This window comes from Xiphophorus couchianus, chromosome 23 (assembly GCF_001444195.1).
Source record: "Xiphophorus couchianus chromosome 23, X_couchianus-1.0, whole genome shotgun sequence".
Taxonomy (NCBI): domain Eukaryota; kingdom Metazoa; phylum Chordata; class Actinopteri; order Cyprinodontiformes; family Poeciliidae; genus Xiphophorus; species Xiphophorus couchianus.
The window spans coordinates 28,012,032-28,021,245 of NC_040250.1; the positions used below are offsets into that span (position 1 = coordinate 28,012,032).

The following is a 9,214-nucleotide window of genomic DNA, read 5'->3' on the forward strand; positions in this document are numbered from 1 at the left end:
CAGAGAAACATGTCCTGAATAAATTTCTTGGTCCATGACAGGAGCTGTAGATGTTTGCCAGCTGAATCTCCAGTACTGTGACACACTGTAGGTTGTGTGATACGTTAGCAGTTTCATGTCAGCCTAATTGGGTAGATCTTGATAGAACGTTAATGTTGAAGTAGAGAAGACCGGAAGTCAGCGGCTTTTTACTGGGACAGTCTAGCCTCTAGATTTATTATTTAATTTTTTTCTAGTTCACACCCAGGAGGAAAAGGACAGAGTTGGCCATAGGAGCTGGTGTTTTGCCCCTGCGGCTACTTCAGCTTCATAAATGAAACAATGAATGACACATAACTCTGGTAAGTATTTCTACAACTCTGTGTCCGGCCCAGTAACAGCTGTTTGGGGTCTGGTCTTCGTCCGGGGAATGAACCAGCTGCAGATTTCACACTAAGTGGTGTGGAGAGTCCTACTTGGTTCGCTCACTCGCTGCCATAGTGTGGAGCCGTTAGGAACTAATTTCAAATGAGCTTTTGACTCAAGTCCACTGTTTCAGGTAAGAAATAACAGAAGATCATCTTCTTATATAAATGTCCTTCTGCAGTCTCAGTTTCTTCAATTCAGAATTAATGAGTTCTGGCCGAGGCAGAATTGTAATAACTTGCCTCCTCCTTGTGATCCACAGTGTACCGGCTATACAGAGCTCAAATCCTCCAAGTCTGGTGCCAGTAACAGTTTCATATTAAAATTGTAGGGGATGGCGCGACCCACGTTTGGAGGCCTTGAGTCCTTGACGCGGCTGTCGCGGGTTCGATTCCCAGACCCAGCGACATTTACCGCATGTCTTCCCCGCTCTTCTTCCCCTTTCCTGTCAGCCTACTTTCATATAAGGGACACTAGAGCCCACAAAAGACCCCTTGGAGGGGAGAAAATAAAAAAAAAATTAAAAAATGAATACATTAAAAAATGTGTAAATAATTTCAGGGTGAGGTTATTTTTATTTATAAGTTGAAAGGATGCAAGCTTTATGAAACATATGAAACATTTTATTCATGGTGATTTTAGTTGTGTACAAGGTGATTGAAGTTTAATGAATTCATTTTTTTGTGGTTCTGCACATTATGTATAAACAGTTTTTTGGATTTTTTTTATGACACCCTTCAACTGCCAAAGAAGTGTGGATGTGATGGCGAGCCACATCCATGGACGACACTGGCATCCTGGTAACATCAGCAACTAAACTTCTGACTAAACCTCAGCTGAAGCCATCGTGATGGAGGAGCAGCAGCATCGCCAGGAGTGACATGCACATCTGGCCAACCTGCTGAAGGAGCAGGAGGAGAAGGACCTCCGCCTGGCTCTGCTGCTCCAGTGAGAAGAAAGAATAATAAAGAAGAAAGACTGTGAGCCAATGACTGTCTGAAAATACATACTTATTGTACTCCTGCAGTACTCACTCAAAGTAGGCGAAGCCGTCACTCCGACCACTCTCAGCTGCAAAACATAATAAATACATATATATAAAGGTTAGTTCAGTTGCTATGACAACGGTAAATAAAACACCAAAGGACTCTATAGAAACTACATAAGTTATTCAGAGAGTTATTTTGTTAAAGTAAGAACATTTTACCCCCTACTTACCTGCCAGCTGGATAATACTGGTAGGAATGACGAGGCAGAAACAAATCCGTGTTTCACAAATCCTCCTGGAGTCCATTCTGCAGCCGGTCATCAGGTACGCAGACTCTGGAGGGACTACAAGCTCACTCTGCCTCCTACTGGTAACTCTCTGCTACTGCAATACAATTAGGTGCAATAGATGGCAACTTTTGAGATTTCAAATATACATAAAAACGCATCATTTAATTCAATAGCAATAAATAAATACATGAAATATTAGTAATCACATAACACAAACCATTACCTTTTGTGTGTGTATGGGTTGTAAGTTGCTGTTAACTACCACTAACTCAAACGTTAGCTGCCAGTAACGTAACCAGTAGCTAACATTCCTGTTGTACAGGTTTAGTCTGCAGGTGTTACCTGGCGCTGGACCAATTCTTAGCCACCGTCAGCTGAACAGGTGGGGCAGTTGGTTATTTTCCACTTTATTTTAGATTAGCGAGCAGTTATAAGAAATTGTATATCACATTTATTTAAGCACATGTCTGTTGTATATATAAGAATGAATATATTTTTTATTAGTAATGTATTTTAGGTTTATTATTTAAGCACTGGTGCATTGCTTAAGAAAGAATATACATCCTGATTAGGAAATTCCTGCACAGTGATATGAAATGCTATTATGGGTGTACAAACTGGTCAGGTTTCTTCAACTACAATACTTCTTGTGAGAATGGGCAACATTTCATGGCAATAATTGGCTTAAAAGGCTCAAAAACTGTGGCTACAAACTCCTGCATTAGAGAAGCAAAGTAAACTCACTTTACTTTGCTTCTTGTGGTTCTTTCTCACCCACTTAGAGAGGTGTAACATTTTCACAAAGCCCTGCACTAGCATTTTACTGCTGTGAGCTGGCAGGCTGCCTTGTGAGAAGTGGACATCCCAGCAGAAGGCTGATAACACACAGCTGCCGTCGCAACACGTGGATGCACCACGGATTTATTAAAAAGGTTCACAAAACACAGCCTGGTGAGGTGCAAAGCTACACAAATACAGGATTCACTGGTGGATGGAGTTTATCACTGGACTGTTGTTGGACGTTTGGGGAGAAAATCAGATAATTGTAATGGATCAATTCTGGGAAACTCAGCGATGAGTTTTCAGCAATGTCATTTTGTTTGTCTCTCTTCTCATGTTTTCCCTGCATGAACCATCAGAGTTGGGAACAATGGCTGGTTTGCCAAGACAGCAAAAACATTCACAAACTTTGATATTTTTCATTTTTGTTATGTTACAACTACAAAAATCCAGGTAATTCATTGGGAACCTAAGGTGACAATCTAACACATACTTGAGAAATGGATACGTACTGGTGGTTTTTTGCATTTTTTAAGAATAACACTCATAATTAAAACCCACTTGGACCATTTTCTGCTGAAGGAAAATGGTCCACTGTATTCTCAAACTGTGCAATTCAATTAGCCTCTGGTAATACTTATGTATTGCTTTAGCAAATTTGGAAATACTGCTGATACTACACATCAGCATCAAATTGACTTCAGCAGCAGGACTTTGAAAGCATTGTGAAAACGACTGAGTCTATTTCGCAGCAAGAACCACACAGACTTGTTGGTGTCAATTAACGATATAGGGAGTTTTTTCCTCATTAAGCAAGTTTTTTTCTAGCAATTTTGCAACGTTTTTCTGGTAATTTTGCATCTTTATTCTACTAATATTATGTTTTAAATCTCATAATAAAAAATACTAATCTTAGTCTGCGTTTAATACTATGTCCAGTATATGAGTGGAAAGGGATTGCAGGTTGTTGAAGTTACCTCTGAAACTTGTACAGGCTCACTTTGCATTATTCCATTCAGTCTGTTATTTATTTCAGGCTTTGCTCTCTCTGTGTTTTGTAGCATTAACGAACAACTTATATGCCTTAACATGTCATACATAGACAATACTTTCCTGTCAAGTTACTTCTTACGTCTTCATGGATTCTCTGACCAGATAGCTAGCAATGGCCGTGTCTCTCATGCATGCAGTTCATTCTCAACAGGAAGTGCAGATTTTGAGCAGCGGCGTTCATGTTTCAGTCCCTCTAATGTAATGCAAGCTGGACTCAGCCTTTCCAAACGGCTCCCTGTCCGCCACAGTACAATCTCATAACCATCTGTTGTTTTCTAGCTGAATGCCTGCGTGTGACTCTGCATCTATGAACCTACTCTGAGGCGTCCGTCAGATCAGGTTCTTTTTTTTTCACAGAGCACTGGTGTAGCTCTTTGTCTCCACAGCTGACCCATGTAATATCCGGTCTGATGCCTGGGTCAGAGGTCTCTCAAGGTCACAGCAGTGACAAGAGGTTGGGCTCGGCGCTGCCAAAAAGTCGCCCATGTGTGCCGCATGTCAACTAGAGGAACTCTGGTTGTTTAGGACGGCAGAGCAAGTCATTAAGCAGGTAAGGAGGAGAGCTACATTCTGTTCAACGTCTGATTGCTCTTAAGTTTTCGTTTCCATCGGGCTTCGAGAGAACACGTTTAAAGGTTATCGCAAAACGAAATGAGCTGTTGCTATTTATGACGCGAAGATATCGCGTTTATAATACTTTTGGGTTTTTCATAATAGTTTCATTTTATTTTGTTGTGACTTTTAGTCTAATTCAGTTAGCTTTAAACTAGTGCATTTGCCGGTTTTTATTAGTTATAGTAGTAGCTTTAGATTTTTCATACTTTGATTATTTTTTGGCACAGAAACCAAAAACCTGTTATGATTATGTCAACACTGATTGACTAATGAACACTCAAATAGAAGATACCACATTTCTCCAGAAAAAGAGTTGAAAAGGCTAATAAATAGATTCATAAGCATAAAAATGAAGAGAAATATGTCTATAGATTCAATATGCTTTAATTAGTTTTTATGTAGTTTTTCCCATTAATTATCATTTTTATTTAATTACTAATAAAATAAAAATAACATTTTTATTAAGTTACAAAAATGTTTCTCTATTTCAGTTTTCTTTTTAGATAATTATAATAATCTTGGTTATAACTACAAACTTAAGTGTGTTTTAATGGGATATTATGTGGCCAACAATCGGTAGTAAATATCTGTGATATAAAAGAAAACGGTCAAGATGCTATCAATCTTTTTTTTTTTTTTTTACAATTTATTACTTAAAACAGATGCATAGCAGACCAAACTGGGCCAATATCAGAAAAAAACCCAACTAATTTCCTGTACACTCAGATAAATGTGTATAACTCACATTATATATTTTTGTCAAAAGAAATTAGATTTTTTGTTTTTACATCCTCATACAGGCAGGAAATGTACCATGAATAATATTATTACTAGTGCATCAACAAATGTGATATACATGATTTCTTGCCCCTGTGGGCATGCATACACTCATGTGAAAATAATTAGGACAACACATCAAATATTCATTTAGTTATTCAGAAATGTTCACATGCTGTTGCCTCGTCTCATTTTTGTCTACATATGGATGTAGAAGTGAATTTGTAGCAGGTAAAAAATGAAATTCAACCATATTTTATGACTTTTATATCATCTGTTTTACCCTTTGTGGTTGTAATAACTCCAGTTAAGACGCTTCCTGCAGCATCACAAACAAAATTTAGAAGACAGGTAATGCCTTACAGAAGAATAATCATTCTAGATGCTAATTGGGTCACAACAGGAGGAGGTTACAGATCCTAATCATTAAATTGGCTGCAAATAAAAAGAAATATAAATGTCATCCACATAGTTGGGTGGGAAGTCATCCATCACGTAACGTCCAACGTGTTAATCAGGAGTTATTTCTGTAGCTTCCAACTGTAACACTGTCATCTGTAAAGCATTTATCCAAAAGTATATTTACTTTTTGTAAACATCCATACAGTTTGTGTATGAATTTAAAACATACACAACATCTTCTATTCATTAATGGTAATGTCTCAATATTATATTGTTTCCATCAGCAAACCTTGTTTTAGAACAGAAAGTGTCCACAAGTACCTAGAAATGATACAGGAGTTGTGGTTTATTTCTGATAAAAACTCATTCATGATAAACTAAAGTCTTTCCAATCTATGTGATCCAGATTAACCAGCAGTAACCTACAGATGTCTGATGTGTTAGGTTCCTGGTCCTTGAATTGTTAGGATTAGATGAAGAGTCAGGAAACTAATTGTTCCGGAGACACTTCATGGCATTTTATAGTACTAAAATTGTTTGTCTTAGTCAGAATCACCATGGAAACTATTAACTGACTCACAAGAATCGGAGCGAGACTTCATTTGGACGCTTCATTTGGAGAGAGAAATGCAGTTTGTGAAAACGCAGTTTGTGTGCGCACACCTTATCTCGACATAGCTAAAAATGAAACTTTCCTACACCAGTACATTTTAACCACTAAAAGTATGTAATCAAGAAATGTTAGAATTCCTCTAGACAAAATATCTGCCATGAGGTTTCGTTACAGTGACCCCTAACCTGTTTTTTTCTTGCTACTAAACTCTCTAAGTAGGTTATTTAGGATTCTATGTTTATGTTTCTGTGCCAATTTAGTGTAAATTTGTTCCATTTTGCATTATTCTGCCTAAACAGTTTCACTGCTGGCTCCTTCGGTCGAACGTTGCTTAGGCAATTGCATCCTCCTATTCATTAAAAATAGTAGGGCTTTACGTAAAAAGACAGGTTTTCAAAAAAAAATCGCTAGATTTGTAATTTGCTGTGGAATTCAAGGAACTTTATCATATTGTTACAGTTTGTGGGTAATTTTATCAATACATTCTGCCGTAACTGTTTCTTCGAGAACCGTCGTGATCTTCATGGCCCGAAATGAAAGAGGTTAACACCCATAGCTTACAGCTTTCATCCATTTTACCCACATATTTCACATAGTTTTGTACATATTTCAACCAACTGAGTTTTACTGGAATATTCTTCTTTTTGTTGAGATAAAATAGTTACACAATGATTGTAGGCATTTTAAGTGGGGTAGGGTATTATTAACACACTTGCTATTGTTAGACATTGTATTACAGTTAGCATTTAAGCTCACGTTAACATTTTAGCTAAACTTCTGTGGTGGAAAAAAAAAATACTATTTCCAAGCACTGTTCAGGTGAATAAACTCAATCAGGTTTATTCATATATTGTTCACAATACAGAGACCTTGTAGGATAATCAATAATGAAGCAGGTCTGGATGAAAAGCTCTGCCAGGCAGAGACAACACTTGAGTTTTATACCAAGGATAAGGAATTAAAACAAGGGGAGAGACAGTCTGGTTCTGCTGCAGCTGTAGAAAACAACTCCTAACCTTCTACATGTAACCCAAATAGTTCTTTTGGTGAGAGTTCACAAAAGAACTAGTCATGCTAACATGACTAGCAGATGTTAACTTATTGTAATATTTCCATCACACTTCACATAAGATAAGCCTTATCATACTGAATGGAGTAAGTTATCGTTACCCAACTTGCTAGTCCTTGAGAAAACACAACACTGAATGGAGTAATGCTGCTTAACATGGTAGTGGTAGCCTACATTTGAGTTATTTTGAACTTTTACACTTTTGTTACCATATTATATTGAGTAAATGTATGTTATGAAACAGTAGTTGGTGATTTTAGCTTATTAGCTAAAATACTAATTGTAGCATACAGTACACACTGCTCCTTTGAGCTACTCCCTGCAGCTATGCAACATATAGCTACAGGGAGTAGCTGTTTACCTTTGTAAAAACTGTTATGCATAATTTTTAAACTCTTCTGCTTAGGTTTTTGCGTGGACTTAAACTTGTCAACCATTTTAAATTGAGTCTTCCCGTGTCTGAAATTTTGAAATCTGTTTTGCTTTTTTCTGTTAATGCTTATTGTATCTCTTAAATATTCAGAATATTCACCCTCTTCCTAACTGATTGTTTAGTTTTTTATGAAGTCCTGGATTGTACAGCCAGTGTGTGAATGGTACGACTAATGCAATCTTTTGCTTTACATAGCCTTAAAGTGTAGGTATATGGTTTGTCTTGTGTTAATCTTTTTTCTGTTGCACTGATTTGTACTTTAAGTTTATCCTAAACATTTATCCAGTCTTTCAGAAAATCCCTATATAACTGGAGTCATAACGACCAGAGTCAAGGAGAATAGATTCATTAAAAATGCACACACACAGGAAAATTAGCTCCCAATGGGCTCATTTATTCATACAGCGTTAAGTCAACACTGCAAACATTAATCAGGTTCTCTTTTCGTCAAGTCCTCAGTTTCCATTTACCAAAATCATAGTTCTCTAGGATCCTCTTGCCAAGGGCACATTTTTATCTTAATCCATCGGACCTGCAGTGTAATCCCTCTTCCTTTTCCCAGCGTTTGAGAACAAAAGATTAACCGTTGCTGTGTTGAGACGAACTTTGATGTCGGCAGAAACTTGTATTCCCAAGCAATTTTTTTCTTTAAAGCGTTCCACTTTGACTCAAAACTGAGGGATAGCTACCACAACTCTGAAAAATCAGAGTTAAACTTATGGTACAAAGTATATTGACACAAACTTATACACTTGTGTATAAAACAGAAGAAATGTCAGCCACATAAATGCCAGAGCACGCTGTGTGTTTTACTGTTTTGACAAGTATTTCAGCTGCTATGCCACTAAAATAACACAAATACTAAAAATGAGATAATTATTCAGACAAAAAAATAATAGGACACCTACCAGAGCTGGGCATGCGCTTGCTCCTGTTGCTATGACAACCACCATATGCCAATTGATGCTGTTTTTTTTATAACTGTAACTGAAAGCCTATAGTCCCAGAAGCAAATTCTAATTCACAAATTGTCTAATAAAGTGCTGGATTAGCAGTGAATATTTTTATTTACAGGTTTATTAAATATTCATGTAGGTATTATGTTTGCATAATTTTATTGGAAGGTAGTGCTGATGCAGGAGGCTAAAGAAATCTGACATCAACATTGCAATGGTACATTTTCTTAGTATTTTGTGGTCTTGATGTGTGATGTGATGTCAACTTAAAGATTCAGTCCTGTAATTTTTCTTTATTGACTTTTGAATTTGTACCCAAAATGAAAGACTTCCATATGCTAAAGGAGTCTCTTCTCCCGGCGGTGCCTACAAAGTAGCTGCTCATCCGTCCAATGTCCTCTTCCCCCTCCTGTCTGTCACCGGCTCTGACCAACGCTGTTTGTTTGCAAAGTGTAATTGTGTTTGTGCATGTCCTGCTGTGAGAGAAACTGGGACTCAATGAGGGACACCGAAGTTCATTCAAAGGTTTCCCGCTGAGGTGGAAATGAGCACCATCAGGCTAACACGTTCTGAGAAGCCGGCTAATCTGTACTCACACCAGTTGCCTTAAAGTGGAAAGGACTTTCAGCTACGCTACATCCCGACTGAGCGTTGGAATTAAAACAATGTGTGCCAATGCAATGGTTGCTTTGACTGTTACCATTCTAAGAGTCCAAGTAAAAATGCAGGATACTTTTGCTAAACCTTATGCCAGACTTTGCTAGCTAAGAAAATCAAGCTTCTTTCCTCTTAAAAATGTACTTATTTTTGGGTGAACATTAAAAGTCCACCAC

The 9,214-nt window shown here is 37.5% G+C and overlaps 1 long non-coding RNA gene across 1 annotated transcript; it reads right to left on the reverse strand.

The window, feature by feature from the left end:
• Nucleotides 1-1,026: 1,026 nt before the first annotated feature.
• Nucleotides 1,027-2,042, reverse strand: LOC114139565 (uncharacterized). The gene is made up of 4 exons (XR_003594474.1): nucleotides 1,907-2,042; nucleotides 1,624-1,777; nucleotides 1,440-1,476; nucleotides 1,027-1,345 (listed from the first exon to the last, which is right to left on the reverse strand). It is a non-coding gene; the product is annotated as an uncharacterized LOC114139565 (long non-coding RNA).
• Nucleotides 2,043-9,214: the final 7,172 nt, after the last annotated feature.